We start from the raw sequence: 18,617 nt of genomic DNA on the forward strand, positions 1-18,617 counted from the left end.
GGAAATGATCTAATAGGCGAAAACTGACATTCTTGCAGTTACTTGCATCTCTTGGACACAGTTTGCGATTCCAATGTAAAGCTAATGGGAAATGATCAAATAGGAGAAAACTGACATTCTTGCATTTACTTGACTCTCTGGGACACAGTTTGCGATTCCAATGTAAAGCTAATGGGAAATGATCAAATAGGAGAAAACTGACATTCTTGCATTTACTTGACTCTAAGGGACACAGTTTGCGATTCCAATGTAAAACTAATGGGAAATGATCAAATAGGCGAAAACTGACATTCTTGCAGTTACTTGACTCTCTGGGACACCGTTTGCCATTCCAATGTAAAACTAATGGGAAATGATCAAATAGGCGAAAACTGACATTCTTGCAGTTACTTGCATCTCTGGGACACAGTTTGCGATTCCAATGTAAAGCTAATGGGAAATGATCAAATAGGCGAAAACTGACATTCTTGCAGTTACTTGATGCTCTGTGACACAGTTTGCGATTCCAATGTAAAACTAATGGGAAATGATCAAATAGGCGAAAACTGACATTCTTGCAGTTACTTGACTCTCTGGGACACCGTTTGCCATTCCAATGTAAAACTAATGGGAAATGATCAAATAGACGAAAACTGACATTATTGCAGTTACTTGACTCTCTGGGACACAGTTTGCGATTCCAATGTAAAACTAATGGGAAATGATCAAATAGGCGAAAACTGACATTCTTGCAGTTACTTGACTCTCTGGGACAAAGTTTGCGATTCCAATGTAAAACTAATGGGAAATGACCAAGTAGGCGAAAACTGACATTCTTGCAGTTATTTGACTCTCTGGGACAAAGGCTGCAATTCCAATGCAAAACTAATGGGAAACGACCAAATAGGCGAAAACTGACATTCTTGCAGTTACTTGACTCTCTGGGACACAGTTTGCGATTCCAATGTAAAACTAATGGGAAACGATCAAATAGGCGAAAACTGACATTCTTGCAGTTACTTGACTCTCTGGGACACCGTTTGCGATTCCAATATAAAACTAATGGGAAATGATCAAATAGGCGAAAACTGACATTATTGCAGTTACTTGACTCTCTGGGACACACTTTGTGATTCCAATGTAAAACTAATGGGAAATGATCAAATAGGCGAAAACTGACATTCTTGCAGTTACTTGACTCTCTGGGACACAGATTGTGATTCCAATGTAAAACTAATGGGAAATGATCAAATAGGCGAAAACTGACATTCTTGCAGTTACTTGTCTCTCTGGGACAAAGTTTGCGATTCCAAGGTAAAACTAATGGGAAATGATCAAATAGGCGAAAACGGACATTCTTGCAGTTACTTGACTCTCTGGGACACAGTTTGCGATTCCAATATAAAACTAATGGGAAATGATCAAATAGGCGAAAACTGACATTCTTGCAGTTACTTGACTCTCTGGGACAAAGTTTGCGATTCTAATGTAAAACTAATGGGAAATGACCAAGTAGGCGAAAACTGACATTCTTGCAGTTATTTGACTCTCTGGGACAAAGTTTGCGATTCCAATGTAAAACTAATGGGAAACGACCAAATAGGCGAAAACTGACATTCTTGCAGTTACTTGACTCTCTGGGACACAGTTTGCGATTCCAATATAAAACTAATGGGAAACGATCAAATAGGCGAAAACTGACATTCTTGCAGTTACTTGACTCTCTGGGACACAGTTTGCGATTCCAATGTAAAACTAATGGGAAATGATCAAATAGGCGAAAACTGACATTCTTGCAGTTACTTGACTCTCTGGGACACCGTTTGCAATTCCAACGTAAAACTAATGTGAAATGATCAAATAGGCGAAAACTGACATTCTTGCAGTTACTTGACACTCTGGGACACAGTTTGCGAATCCAATGTAAAACTAATGGGAAATGATCAAATAGGCGAAAACTGACATTCTTGCAGTTACTTGTCTCTCTGGGACAAAGTTTGCGATTCCAAGGTAAAAGTAATGGGAAATGATCAAATAGGCGAAAACTGACATTCTTGCAGTTACTTGACTCTCTGGGACACAGTTTGCGATTCCAAGGTAAAACTAATGGGAAATCACCAAATAGGCAAAAACGGACATTCTTGCAGTTACTTGACTCTCTGGGACACCGTTTGCGATTCCAATGTAACACTAATGTGAAATGATCAAATATGCGCAAACTGACATTCTTGCAGTTACTTGACTCTCTGGGAAATAGTTTGCGATTCCAATGTAAAACTAATGGGAAATGATCAAATAGGCGAAAACTGACATTATTGCAGTTACTTGACTCTCTGGGTCACCGTTTGCGATTCCAAAGTAAAACTAATGGGAAATGATGAAATAGGCGAAAACTGACATTATTGCAGTTACTTGACTCTCTGGGAAACAGTTTGCGATTCCAATGTAAAACTAATGGGAAATGATCATATAGGCAAAAACTGACATTCTTGAAGTTACTTGACTCTCTGGGACACAGATTGCGATTCCAATGTAAAACTAATGGGAAATGACCAAATAGGCGAAAACTGACATTCTTGCAGTTACTTGTCTCTCTGGGACACAGTTTGCGATTCCAATGTAAAACTAATGGGAATTGATCAAATAGGCGAAAACTGACATTCTTGCAGTTACTTGACTCTCTGGGACAAAGTTTGCGATTCCAATGTAAAACTAATAGGAAATGACCAAATAGGCGAAAACTGACATTCTTGCAGTTACTTGACTCTCTGGGACACCGTTTGCGAATCCAATGTAAAACTAATGGGAAATGATCTAATAGGCGAAAACTGACATTCTTGCAGTTACTTGCATCTCTGGGACACAGTTTGCGATTCCAATGTAAAGCTAATGGGAAATGATCAAATAGGAGAAAACTGACATTCTTGCAGTTACTTGACTCTCTGGGACACAGTTTGCGATTCCAATGTAAAACTAATGGGAAATGATCAAATAGGCGAAAACGGACATTCTTGCAGTTACTTGACTCTCTGGGACACAGTTTGCGATTCCAATGTAAAACTAATGGGAAATGATCAAATAGGCGAAAACTGACATTCTTGCAGTTACTTGACTCTCTGGGACACCGTTTGCGAATCCAATGTAAAACTAATGGGAAATGATCAAATAGGCGAAAACTGACATTCTTGCAGTTACTTGCATCTCTGGGACACAGTTTGCGATTCCAATGTAAAGCTAACGGGAAATGATCAAATAGGAGAAAACTGACATTCTTGCAGTTACTTGACTCTCTGGGACACAGTTTGCGATTCCAATGTAAAACTAATGGGAAATGATCAAATAGGCGAAAACTGACATTCTTGCAGTTACTTGACTCTCTGGGACACAGTTTGCGATTCCAATGTAAAACTAATGGGAAATGATCAAATAGGCGAAAACTGACATTCTTGCAGTTACTTGACTCTCTGGGACAAAGTTTGCGATTCCAATGTAAAACTAATAGGAAATGACCAAATAGGCGAAAACTGACATTCTTGCAGTTACTTGACTCTCTGGGACACCGTTTGCGAATCCAATGTAAAACTAATGGGAAATGATCTAATAGGCGAAAACTGACATTCTTGCAGTTACTTGCATCTCTGGGACACAGTTTGCGATTCCAATGTAAAGCTAATGGGAAATGATCAAATAGGAGAAAACTGACATTCTTGCATTTACTTGACTCTCAGGGACACAGTTTGCGATTCCAATGTAAAACTAATGGGAAATGATCAAATAGGCGAAAACTGACATTCTTGCAGTTACTTGACTCTCTGGGACACAGTTTGCGATTCCAATGTAAAACTAATGGGAAATGATCAAAGTCGAAAACTGACATTCTTGAAGTTACTTGACTCTCTGGGACACCGTTTCCGATTCCAATGTAAAACTAATGGGAAACGATCAAATAGGCGAAAACTGACATTCTTGCAGTTAATTGACTCTCTGGGACACGGTTTGCGATTCCAATGTAAAACTAATGGGAAATGATCAAATAGGCGAAAACTGACATTCTTGTAGTTACTTGACTCTCTGGGACACCGTTTGCGATTCCAATGTAAAACTAATGGGAAATGACCAAATAGGCAAAAACGGACATTCTTGCAGTTACTTGACTCTCTGGGACACAGTTTGCGATTCCAATGTAAACCTAATGGGAAATGATTAAATAGGCGAAGACTGACATGCTTGCAGTTACTTGACTCTCTGGAACACAGTTTGCGATTCCAATGTAACACTAATGGGAAATGATAAAATAGGCGAAAACTGACATTCTTGAAAATACTTGACTCTCTGGGACACAGTTTGCGATTCCAATGTAAACCTAATGGGAAATGATTAAATAGGCGAAGACTGACATGCTTGCAGTTACTTGACTCTCTGGGACACAGTTTGCGATTCCAATGTAAAACTAATGGGAAATGATCAAATAGGCGAAAACTGACATTCTTGCAGTTACTTGATTCTGGGACACAGTTTGCGATTCCAATGTAAAACTAATGGGAAATGATCAAATAGGCGAAAACTGACATGCTTGCAGTTACTTGACTCTCTGGGACACAGTTTGCGATTTCAGTGTAAAACTAATGAGAAATGATCAAATAGGCGAAAACTGACTTTCTTGCAGTTACTTGACTCCCTGGGACACAGTTTGCGATTCCAATATAAAACTAATGGGAAATGATGAAATAGGCGAAAACTGACATTCTTGCAGTTACTTGACTCTCTGGGACACCGTTTGCGATTCCAATGTAAAACTAATGGGAAATGATCAAATAGGCGAAAACTGACATTCTTGCAGTTACTTGACTCTCTGGGACACAGTTTGCAATTCCAATGTAAAGCTAATGGGAAATGATGAAATAGGCGAAAACTGACATTCTTGCAGTTACTTGACTCTCTGGGACACCGTTTGCCATTCCAATGTAAAACTAATGGGAAATGATCTAATAGGCGAAAACTGACATTCTTGCAGTTACTTGCATCTCTTGGACACAGTTTGCGATTCCAATGTAAAGCTAATGGGAAATGATCAAATAGGAGAAAACTGACATTCTTGCATTTACTTGACTCTCTGGGACACAGTTTGCGATTCCAATGTAAAGCTAATGGGAAATGATCAAATAGGAGAAAACTGACATTCTTGCATTTACTTGACTCTAAGGGACACAGTTTGCGATTCCAATGTAAAACTAATGGGAAATGATCAAATAGGCGAAAACTGACATTCTTGCAGTTACTTGACTCTCTGGGACACCGTTTGCCATTCCAATGTAAAACTAATGGGAAATGATCAAATAGGCGAAAACTGACATTCTTGCAGTTACTTGCATCTCTGGGACACAGTTTGCGATTCCAATGTAAAGCTAATGGGAAATGATCAAATAGGCGAAAACTGACATTCTTGCAGTTACTTGATGCTCTGTGACACAGTTTGCGATTCCAATGTAAAACTAATGGGAAATGATCAAATAGGCGAAAACTGACATTCTTGCAGTTACTTGACTCTCTGGGACACCGTTTGCCATTCCAATGTAAAACTAATGGGAAATGATCAAATAGGCGAAAACTGACATTCTTGCAGTTACTTGACTCTCTGGGACACAGTTTGCGATTCCAATGTAAAGCTAATGGGAAATGATCAAATAGGAGAAAACTGACATTCTTGCATTTACTTGACTCTCAGGGACACAGTTTGCGATTCCAATGTAAAACTAATGGGAAATGATCAAATAGGCGAAAACCGACATTCTTGCAGTTACTTGACTCTCTGGGACACCGTTTGCCATTCCAATGTAAAACTAATGGGAAATGATCAAATAGGCGAAAACTGACATTCTTGCAGTTACTTGCATCTCTGGGACACAGTTTGCGATTCCAATGTAAAGCTAATGGGAAATGATCAAATAGGCGAAAACTGACATTCTTGCAGTTACTTGACGCTCTGGGACACAGTTTGCGATTCCAATGTAAAACTAATGGGAAATGATCAAATAGGCCAAAACTGACATTCTTGCAGTTACTTGACTCTCTGGGACACCGTTTGCCATTCCAATGTAAAACTAATGGGAAATGATCAAATAGGCGAAAACTGACATTCTTGCAGTTACTTGACTCTCTGGGACACCGTTTGCGATTCCAATGTAACACAAATGGGAAATGATCAAATAGGCGAAAACTGACATTCTTACAGTTACTTGACTCTTTGGGACACAGTTTGCGATTCCAATGTAAAACTAATGGGAAATGATCAAATAGTCGAAAACTGACATTCTTGAAGTTACTTGACTCTCTGGGACACAGTTTGCGATTCCAATGTAAAACTAATGGGAAATGATCAAATAGGCGACAACTGACATTCTTGCAGTTACTTGTCTCTCTCGGACACAGTTTGCGAAATCACAGGTCAAAACACCCTAAATCCAATCCCAACCCACACCCTAACCCTAAACCTAACCCTAAGCCTAAGCCTAAGCCTAAACCTAACCGCAACCTCAACCCCAACACTAACCCTAACCCTAAACCTTATCCTAACCCTAACCCTTAACCTACCCAAACCCTAACCCTAACACAAAGCCTAACACTAAACCCAAACCTAACCCTAACCCTACCCCTAACCTGAACCCGAACCCTATCCCGTACCGAACCCGAACCCTAACCCTAACACTAAACCCAACCCCAACCCTAACCCTACCCCTAACCCAAACGCAAACCCTATCCCGATCCCAAAACTGAACCCTAACCCTAACTCTAAACCTAACAACAACTTTCTTCTGCCTTGGTCAGACCACACCTGAAATCACATTATGTCTAACCCTAACGCTAACCCTAACCCTAAACCTAATTCTCTTCTGCCTTGGTCAGACCGCAATTGGAATCATATTACGTCTAACCCTAACTATAATCTTAACTCTAAATCTACCTCTCTTATGCCTTGGGTAGACCACAACTGGAATCACATTGTGTCTAACCCTAACCGTAACCCTAACCATAAACCTAACCCTATCGCTAAACCTAACCCTAACCCTAACGCCAACTCTCTTCTGCCTTGGTGCGACCACACCTGAAATCACATGTCAGGCCACCCTAACCCTAACCCTAACCCTATCCCTAACCCTAACCCTAACCCTGACCATGACCCTAACCCTAACCCTAAACCTAACCCTAACCCTAAACACAACTGGAATCACATTGTGTCTAACCCTAACCCTAACCCTAACTCTAAATCTAACTCTTTTCTTCCTTGGTCAGACCACAACTGGAATGACATTGTGTCTAACCTTAACCGTAACCCTAACCATAAACCTTACCCTATCGCTAACCCTAACCCTAACCCCAACTCTCTTCGGCCTTGGTCAGACCACACCTGTAATCACAGGTCGGACCACCTGATCCCGAACCCTAACCCTAACCCTAACCCTAACCCTAACCCTAAACCTAACCCTAGCCCTAACCCTAACCCTAACCCTAACCCTAAACAAAAACCTTACCCTAACCCTAACCCTAACCCTAACCCTAACCCGAACCCGAACCCAAACCATATCCCGAACCCGCACCCTAACCCTAACACTAAACCCAACCCCAACCCCAACCCAACCCTAACCCTAACCCTAAACCTAACAACAACTCGCTTCTGCCTTGGTCAGACCACATCTGAAATCACATTATGGCTATCCCTAACACTACAATATGAATGGGTTCCTTGGTAGACAGGTTAAACACAAATAATCCACTTATAAGGATCAGATAATGAATAAGTCCAACAAATAGGTAGAATGTGAAACATACAACGATATTACTAAAAGACTGTACAGAACTTATTTCATATTGTTTAATTTTGTGATTACTGTGAATTGAACAGTCTAAGTTTCACATTCTACCTATTTGTTGGACTTATTCATTATCTGATCCTTATAAGTGGATTATTTGTGTTTAACCTATCCCTAACACTAACCCTAACGCTAAACCTAATTCTCTTCTGCCTTTGTCAGACCACACCAGGAATCACATTGTGTCTAACACTAATCCTAACAATAACCTTAACCCTAACTCTCTTCTGCCTTGGGTAGACCACAAGTGGAATCAAATTGTGTCTAACATTAACCGTAACACTAACCATAGACCTAACCCTATCGCTAATCCTAACCCTAACCCAAATCTCTTCTGCCTTGGTGAGACCACACCTGAAATCAATCTAAATCTATAAGCTTAACCCTAACTTTCTTCTGCCTTGGGTAGACCACAAGTGGAATCAAATTGTGTCTAACCCTAACCCTAACCCTAAGCCTAATTATGTTCTTCCATGGTCAGACCACACCAGGAACAACATTGTGTCTAAACCTAATCCTAACCCTAACTCTAAATCTAACTCTCTTCAGCCTTGGTCAGACCACAACTGGTATCAAATTGTGTCTAACAATAACCGTAACCCTAACCATAAACCTAACCCTATCGCTAACCCCAATCCTTTACCCCAACTCTCTTCTGCCATGATGAGACCACACCTGAAATCACAGGTCAGACCACCCTAACCCTAACCATAACACTAATCCAACCATAACCCTAACCCTAACCCTAACCCAAACCATAGCCCTAACACTAACCCTAACCCTAAACCTAATCCTAAACCTAAACCCAACCCTTACCCTAAACACACCTGGAATCACATTATGTCTACCCTAACCCTAACCCTAAACCCAACCCTAAGCCTAATTATCTTTTGCCATGGTCAGACCACACCAGGAACCACATTGTGTCTAACCATAACCGTAAACCTAACTATAAACCTAACCATATCGCTAACCATAACCCGAACCCTAACCCCAACTCTCTTCTGGCTTCGTCAGACCACACCTGAAATCACAGGTCAGACCACCCTAAAGTTAACCCTAACCCAAACCAAACCCTAACCCTAACCCAAACCCAAACCCTACCCCTAACTCTAACCCTAACCCTAACCCTAACCCTAACCATATTCCGGACCCTAATCCTAACCATAAAGCTAACCCCAACCCCAACCCCAACTCCAACCCTAACCCTAACCCAAACCCTAACCCTAACACTAACCCAAACCCTAACCCTAACCCTAACCATATCCCGAACCCTAATCCTTATCGTAAACCCAACCACAACCCCAACCCCAACCCCAACCCTAACTCTAACCCTAACACTAACCCCAACCCTAACCCTAACCCTAACCCAAACCCTAACCCTAACCCTAACCCTAACCCTAACCATATCCCGAACCCTAATCCTAACCGTAAACGTAACCACAACCCCAACCCCTACCCCAAACCTAACCCTAACCCAACCACAACCCCAACCCCAACCTTAACCCTAACCCTAACTCTAACCCTAACACTAACCCCAACCCTAACCCTAACCCTAACCCAAACCCTAACCCTAACCCTAACCCTAACCCTAACCATATCCCGAACCCTAATCCTAACCGTAAACCTAACCACAACCCCAACCCCAACCCCAAACCTAACCCTAACCCTAACCCTAACACTAACACTAACCCTAACCCTAAACCTAACCCTAACTCTAACCCTAACCCTTACCCTAAACACAACTGGAATCACATTGTGTCTACCCTAACCCTAACCCTAACCCCAACCCTAAGCCTAATTATCTTCTGCCATGGTCAGACCACACGAGGAACCATATTGTGCCTAACCCTAACCGTAAACCTAACCATTAACCTAACCCTATCGCTAACCATAACCCTAACCCTAACCCCAACTCTCTTCTGCCTTGGTCAGACCACACCTGAAATCACAGGTCAGACCACCCTAACCCTAACCATAACACTAATCCAACCATAACCCTAACCCTAACCCTAACCCGAACCATAGCCCTAACCCTAACCCTAAACCTAATCCTAAACCTAAACCCAACCCTTACCCTAAACACAACTGGAATCACATTATGTCTACCCTAACCCTAACCCTAAACCCAACCCTAAGCCTAATTATCTTTTGCCATGGTCAGACCACACCAGGAACCACATTGTGTCTAACCCTAACCGTAAACCTAACTATAAACCTAACCATATCGCTAACCATAACCCGAACCCTAACCCCAACTCTCTTCTGGCTTCGTCAGACCACACCTGAAATCACAGGTCAGACCACCCTAAAGTTAACCCTAACCCAAACCAAACCCTAACCCTAACCCAAACCCAAACCCTACCCCTAACTCTAACCCTAACCCTAACCCTAACCATATTCCGGACCCTAATCCTAACCATAAAGCTAACCCCAACCCCAACCCCAACTCCAACCCTAACCCTAACCCAAACCCTAACCCTAACCCAAACCCTAACCCTAACACTAACCCAAACCCTAACCCTAACCATATCCCGAACCCTAATCCTTATCGTAAACCCAACCACAACCCCAACCCCAACCCCAACCCTAACTCTAACCCTAACACTAACCCCAACCCTAACCCTAACCCTAACCCAAACCCTAACCCTAACCCTAACCCTAACCCTAACCATATCCCGAACCCTAATCCTAACCGTAAACCTAACCACAACCCCAACCCCTACCCCAAACCTAACCCTAACCCTAACCCTAACCCTAACACTAACACTAACCCTAACCCTAAACCTAACCCTAACTCTAACCCTAACCCTTACCCTAAAAACAACTGGAATCACATTGTGTCTACCCTAACCCTAACCCTAACCCCAACCCTAAGCCTAATTATCTTCTGCCATGGTCAGACCACACGAGGAACCATATTGTGCCTAACCCTAACCGTAAACCTAACCATTAACCTAACCCTATCGCTAACCATAACCCTAACCCTAACCCCAACTCTCTTCTGCCTTGGTCAGACCACACCTGAAATCACAGGTCAGACCACCCTAAAGCTAACCCTAACCCAAACCCTAACCCTAACCCTAACCCAAACCCTAACCCTAACTCTAACCCTAGCCCTAGCCCTAACCCTAACCCTAACCCTAACCATATCCCAAACCCTAACCCTAACCATAAAACTAACCTTATCGCTAACCCTAACCCTAACCGAAATCTCTTCTGCCTTGGTGAGACCACACCTGAAATCACTCTAAATCTATAAGCTTAACCCTAACTCTCTTCTGCCTTTGGTAGACCACAGGTGGAATCCATTTGTGTCTAACCCTAACCGTAACCCTAACCCTAACCCTAACCCTAAGCCTAATTATGTTCTGCCATGGTCAGACCACACCAGGTACCACAATGTGTCTAACCCTAATCCTAACCCTAACTCTAAATCTAACTCTCTTCGGCCTTAGTCAGACCACAACTGGAATCAAATTGTTTCTAACAATAACCGTAACCCTAACCATAAATCTAACCCTATCGCTAACCCTAACCCTAACCCCAACTCTCTTCTGCCGTGGTGAGACCACACCTGGAATCACAGGTCAGACCGCACTATCCCTAACCCTAACCCTAACCCTAACCCTAACCCTAACCCTAACCCTAACCCTAACCCTAACCCTAACCCTAACCCTAACCCTAACCCTAACCCTAACCCTAACCCTAACCCTAACCCTAACCCTAACCCTAACCCTAACCCTAACCCTAACCCTAACCCTAACCCTAACCCTAACCCTAACGCTAACCCTAACCTTAACCCTAACCCTAACCCTAACCCTAACCCTAACCCTAACCCTAAACCAAACCCTAACCCTAACCCTAACCCTAACCCTAATCCAACCCTAACCCTAACATTAACCCTAACCCTTACCCTAACCCTAACCCAAGCCCTAACCCTAACCCTAAACCTAACGCTTACCCTAAACACAACTGAAATCACATTGTGTCTACCCTAACCCTAACCATAACCCCAACCCTTAGCCTAATTATCTTTTGCCATGGTCAGACCACACCAGGAACCACATTGTGTCTAACCCTAACCGTAAACCTAACCATAAACCTAAACCTATCGCTAACCATAACCCTAACCCTAACCCCAACTCTCTTCTGCCTTGGTGAGACCACACCTGAAATCACAGGTCAGAACACCCTAACCCTAACCCTAAACCTAACCACAAACCTAACCCTAACCCTAACCCAAACCCTAACCCTAACCCTAACCCTAATCCAACCCTAACCCTAACCCTAACCCTAATCCTAACCCCAACCCTAACCCTAACCCAAACCCTAACCCTCACCATAACTATAACCCAAACTCTAACCCTAACTCTAAACCTAACGCTAATCCTAACCCTAACCATATCCCGAACCCTAATCCTAACCGTAAACCTAAGCACAACCCCAAACCCAACCCCAACGCTAACCCTAACCCTACCCCTAACCCTAACCCTAACCCTATACCTAACCCTAACCCTAACCCTTACCCTAAACACAACTGGAATCACATTCTGTCTACCCTAACCCTAACACCAACACAAAGCATAATTATCTTCCGCCATGGTCAGACCACACTAGGAACCACATTGTGTCTAACCCTAACTGTAAACCTAACCATAAACCTAACCCTGTCGCTAACCATAACCCTAACCCTAACCCCAACTCTCTTCTGCCTTGGTAAGACCACACCTGAAATCACAGGTCAGACCACCCTAAAGCTCACCCTAACCCAAACCCTAACCCTAACCCAAACCCTAACCCAAACCCTAACCCTAACTCTAACCCTAACCCTAACCCTAATCCTAACCATATCCCGAATCCTAATCCTTACTGTAAACCTAACCCCAACCCCAACCCCAACTCCAACCCTAACCCTAACCCAAACCCTAACCCTAACCCTAACCGTAACCCTAACCCTAACAAAAACCCTAACCATAACCCAAACCCAAACCCTAACTCTAACCCTAACCCTAACCCTAACCATATCCCGAACCCTAATCTTTACCGTGAACCTAACCCCAACCCCAACACCAACCGTAAACGTAACCCAAACCATAACCCTAATCCCAACCCTAACCCAAACCCTAACCCTAACCGTAAACCTAACCCCAACCCCAACCCCAAACCCAAACCCAACCCTAACCCGAACCCTAACCCTAACCCTAACCTAACCTAACCCTAACCCTAACCCTTACCCTAAACACAACTGGAATCACATTGTGTCTACCCTAACCCTAACCCTAACCCTAACCCTAACCCTAAACCTAACCCTAACCCTTACCCTAAACACAACTGGAATCACATTGTGTCTACCCTAACCCTAAACTCAACCTTAAGCCTAATTATCTTTTGCCATGATCAGACCACACCAGGAACCACATTGTGTCTAACCCTAACCGTAAACCTAACCATAAACCTAACCCTATCGCTAACCATAGCCCTAACCCTAACCCCAACTCTCTTCCGCCTTGGTCAGACCAGACCTGAAATCACAGTTCAGACCACCCTAAAGCTAACTCTAATCCAAACCCTAACCCTAAACCTAACCCAACCCTAACCCTAACCCTTAACGTAACCATATCGCGAACCCTAACCCTAACCCTAAACCTAACCCCAACCCCAACCCCAACCCTAACCCTACCCTTAACCCAAACCCTAACCCAAACCCGAACCCTAACCCTAACCCTAAACCTTACCATAACACTAACACTAACCCTACCCTAACCCTTACCCTAACACAAAGCCTAACACTAAACCCAAACCCAACCCTAACCCTACCCCTAACCTGAACCCGAACCCTATCCCGAACCTGAACCCGAACCCGAACCCTAACCCTACCACTAAACCCAACCCCAACCCTAACCCTACCCCTAACCCAAACGCAAACCCTATCCCGAACCCAAAACTGAACCCTAACCCTAACTCTAAACCTAACAACAACTTTCTTCTGCCTTGGTCAGACCACACCTGAAATCACATTATGTCTAACCCTAATGCTAACCCTAACCCTAAACCTAATTCTCTTCTGCCTTGGTCAGACCACAATTGGAATCATATTACGTCTAACCCTAACCCTAACTATAACCCTAACTCTAAATCTAACTCTCTTATGCCTTGGGTAGACCACAACTGGAATCACATTGTGTCTAACCCTAACTATAACCCTAACCATAAACCTAAACCTATCGCTAACCCTAACCCTAACCCTAACGCGAACTCTCTTCTGCCTTGGTGAGACCACACCTGAAATCACATGTCAGACCACCCTAACCCTAACCCTGACCCTGACTATGACCCTAACCCTAACCTAAAACCTAACCCTAACCCTAAACACTACTGGAATCACATTGTGTCTAACCCTAACCCTTAATCTAACTCTCTTCTTCCTTGGTCAGACCACAACTGGAATGACATTGTGTTTAACCCTAACCATAACCCTAACCATAAACCTAACCCTATGGCTAACCCTAACCCTAACCCTAACTCCAACTCTCTTCGGCCTTGGTCAGACCACACCTGTAATCACAGGTCGGACCACCCTAACCCGAACCCGAACCCGAACCCGAACCCTAACCCTAACCCTAAACCTATCCCTAAACCTAGCCCTAACCCTAACCCTAACCCTAACCCTAAACAAAAACCTTACCCTAACCCTACCCTAACCCTAACCCTAAGACTAACACTAAACCCAACCCCAACCCTACCCCTAACCCGAAACCCGAACCATATCCCGAACCCGAACCCTAACCCTAACATTAAACCAAACCCCAACCCCAACCCTAACCCTTCCCATAACCCAAACCCTATCCCGAACCCTAACCCTAACCCTAACCCTTAACCTAACAACAACTCGCTTCTGCCTTGGTCAGACCACATCTGAAATCACATTATGTCTATCCCTAACGTTAACCCTAACCCTAAACCTAATTGTCTTCTGCCGTTGTTAGACCACACCAGGAATCACATTGTGTCTAACTCTAATCCTAACAATAAGCTTAACCCTAACTCTCTTCTGCCTTGGGTAGATCACAAGTGGAATCAAATTGTGTCCAACATTAACTTTAACCCTAACCATAGACCTAACCCTATCGCTAACCCTACCCCTAACCCAAATCTCTTCTGCCTTGGTGAGACCACACCTGAAATCACTCTAAATCTATAAGCTTAACCCTAACTTTCTTCTGCCTTGGGTAGACCACAAGTGGAATCAAATTGTGTCTAACCCTAATCCTAACCCTAAGCCTAATTATGTTCTTCCATGGTGAGACCACACCAGGAACAACATTGTGTCTAACCCTAATCCTAACTCTAACTCTAAATATAACTCTCTTCAGCCTAGGTCAGACCACAACTGGTATCAAATTGTGTCTAACAATAACCGTAACCCTAACCATAAACCTAACCCTATCGCTAACATTAACCCTAACCCCAACTCTCTTCGGCCTTGGTTAGACCACACCTGAAATCACATTACGTCTAACCGTAACCCTAACCCTAACCCAAACCCTAACCCTAACCATAACCCTAGCCCTAACCCTAACCCTAACCCTAACCCAACCCTAACCCTAACCCTAACCCTAACCCTAACCCTTACCCTAACCCTAACCCTAACCCTAACTCAAACCTAAACCTATCGCTAACCATAACCCTAACCCTAACCCCACCTCTCTTATGCCTTGGTCAGACGACACCTGAACTCACAGGTCAGACCACCCTAAAGCTAACCCTAACCCAAACCCTAACCCTAACCTTAACCCTAACCCTAACCCTAACCCTAACCCTAACCCTAACCCAAACCCAAACCCTGACCCTAACCCTAACCCTAACCCTAGCCCTAACCCTAACCCTAACCATATCCCGAACCCTAATCCCAACCGTAAACCTGACCATAACCACAACCCCAACCCCAACCCCAACCCTAACCCTAACTCTAACCCTAACCCTAACCCTAACCCTTACCCTAACCCTAAACCTAACCCTAACCCTAACCCTTATCCTAAACAAAAATGGAATCACATTTTGTCTACCCTAACCCTAACCCCAACCCTCAGCCTAAGTATCTTCTACCATGGTCAGACCACACCAGGAACCACATTGTGTCTAACCCTAAACGTAAACCTAACCCTATCGCTAACCATAACCCTAACCCTAACCCCAACTCTCTTCTGCCTTGGTCAGACCACACCTGAAATCACAGGTAAGACAACCCTAAAGCTAACCCTAACCCAAATCCTTACCCTAACCCTAACCCTAAACCTAACCCTAACCCAAACCCTAACTCTAACTCTAACCCTAACCCTAACCCTAACCATATCCCGAACCCTAATCCTAACCGTAAACCTAACCACAACCCCAACCCCAACCATAACCCTAACGCAAACCCTAACCCTAACCCTAACCCTAACCCTAACCCTAACCATAACCATAATCCAAACCCTAACCCTAACTCTAACCCTAACCCTTACCCTAACCCTAACCATATCCCGAACCCTAATCGTAACCCTAACCCTACCCCTTACCATAAACACAACTGGAATCACATTGTGTCTACCCTAACCCTAACCCTAACCCCAACCCTAAGCCTAAGTATTTTCTGCCATGGTCAGACCACACCAGGAACCACATTGTGTCTAACCCTAAATGTAAACCTAACCATGAACCTAACCCTATAGCTAACCATAACCCTAACCCTAACCCCAACTCTCTTCTGCCTTGGTGAGACCATACCTGAAACCTAACCCTATCGCTAACCATAATCTGAAACCTAACCCTAACCCTAAATCTAACCCTAACCCTAATCCTAACCCTAACACTTACCCTAACCATAACCCTAGCCCTAACCCTAACCCTAACCCAAAGCCTAACACGAAAACAAACCCCAACCCTAACCCTACCCCTAACCCGAACCCGAACCCTATCCCGAACCTGAACCCGAAACGGAACCCTAACCCTAACACTAAACCCAACCCCAACCCAATCCTAACCCTACCCTTAACCCAAACGCAAAACCTATCCCGAACCCAAAACTGAACCCTAACCCTAACTCTAAATCTAACAACAACTCTCTTCGGCCTTGGTGAGACCACGCCTGAAATCACATTACGTCTAACGCAAACGCTAACCCTAACCCTAAACCTAATTCTCTTCTGCCTTGGTCAGACCACACCTGAAATAACATTATTTCTAACCCTAACCCTAACCCTAATTCTCTTCTGCCTTGGTTAGACCACCATTGGAATCATATTATATCTAACCCTAACCCTAACTCTAAATCTAACTCTGTTATGTCTTGGCTAGACCACAACTGGAATCACATTGTGTCTAACCCTACCCGTAACCCTAACCATAAACCTAGCCCTATCGCTAACCCTAACCCTAACCCTAACACCAACTCTCTTCTGCCTTGGTGGGAACACACCTGAAATCACAGGTCAGACCACCCTAACCCTAACCCTAACCCTAATCCAAACCCTAACCCTAAACCTCACCCTTACCCTAACACTAACCCTAACCCGAACCCGAACCCGAACCCAAACCCAAACCCAACCCTCACCCTAACCCTCACCCTAACCCTACCTCTACCCGTAACCCAAACCCAAACCCTAACCCCAACCCCAACCCCAACTCTCACCCTAACCCTACCCCTAACCCTAACCCAAACCCAAACCCAAACCCTAACCCGAACCCGAACCCTAACCCGAACCCGAACCCTAACCCTAACACTATTCCTAAACCAAACCCCAAGCCTAACCGTAAACCTAACAACAACTCGCTTCTGCCTTGGTCAGACCACATCTGAAATCACATTATGTCTATCCCTAACACTAACCCTAACCCTAAACCTAATTCTCTTCTGCCTTTGTTAGACCACAACAGGAATCACATTGTGTCTAACACTAATCCTAACAATAAGCTTAACCCTAACACTCTTCTGCCTTGGGTAGACCACAAGTGGAATCAAATTGTGTCTAACACTAACCGTAACCCTAACCATAAACCTAACCCTATCGCTAACCCTAACCCTAACCCAAATCTCTTCTGCCTTGGTGAGACCACACCTGAAATCACTCTAAATCTATAAGCTTAACCCTAACTCTCTTCTGCCTTGGGTAGACCACAAGTGGAATCAAATTGTGTCTAACCCTAACCGTAACCCTAACCCTAAGCCTAAGCCTAATTATGTTCTGCCATGGTCAGACCACACCAGGAACCACATTGTGTCTAACCCTAATCCTAACCCTAACTCTAAATCTAACTCTCTTCGGCCTTAGTCAGACCACAACTGGAATCAAATTGTGTCTAACAATAACCGTAACCCTAACCATAAACCTAACCCTATCGCTAACATTAACCCTAACCCCAACTCTCTTCGGCCTTGGTTAGACCACACCTGAAATCACATTACGTCTAACCGTAACTCTAACCCTAACCCTAAACCTAATTCTCTTCTGCCTTGGTCAGACCACACCTGAAATAACATTATGTCTAACCCTAACGCTAACCCTAACCCTCATTGTCTTCTGCCTTGGTTAGACCACAATTGGAATCATTTTACGTCTAACCCTAACCCTAACTATAACCCTAACTCTAAATCTAACTCTCTTACGCCTTGGGTAGACCACAACTGGAATCGCATTTTGTCTAACCCTAACCATAACCCTAACCATAAACCTAGACCTATCGCTAACCCTAACCCTAACCCCAACTCTCTTCTGCCTTGGTGGGAAC

Source organism: Anolis sagrei, chromosome 1 (assembly GCF_037176765.1).
Source record: "Anolis sagrei isolate rAnoSag1 chromosome 1, rAnoSag1.mat, whole genome shotgun sequence".
Classification (NCBI taxonomy): Eukaryota; Metazoa; Chordata; class Lepidosauria; order Squamata; family Dactyloidae; genus Anolis; species Anolis sagrei.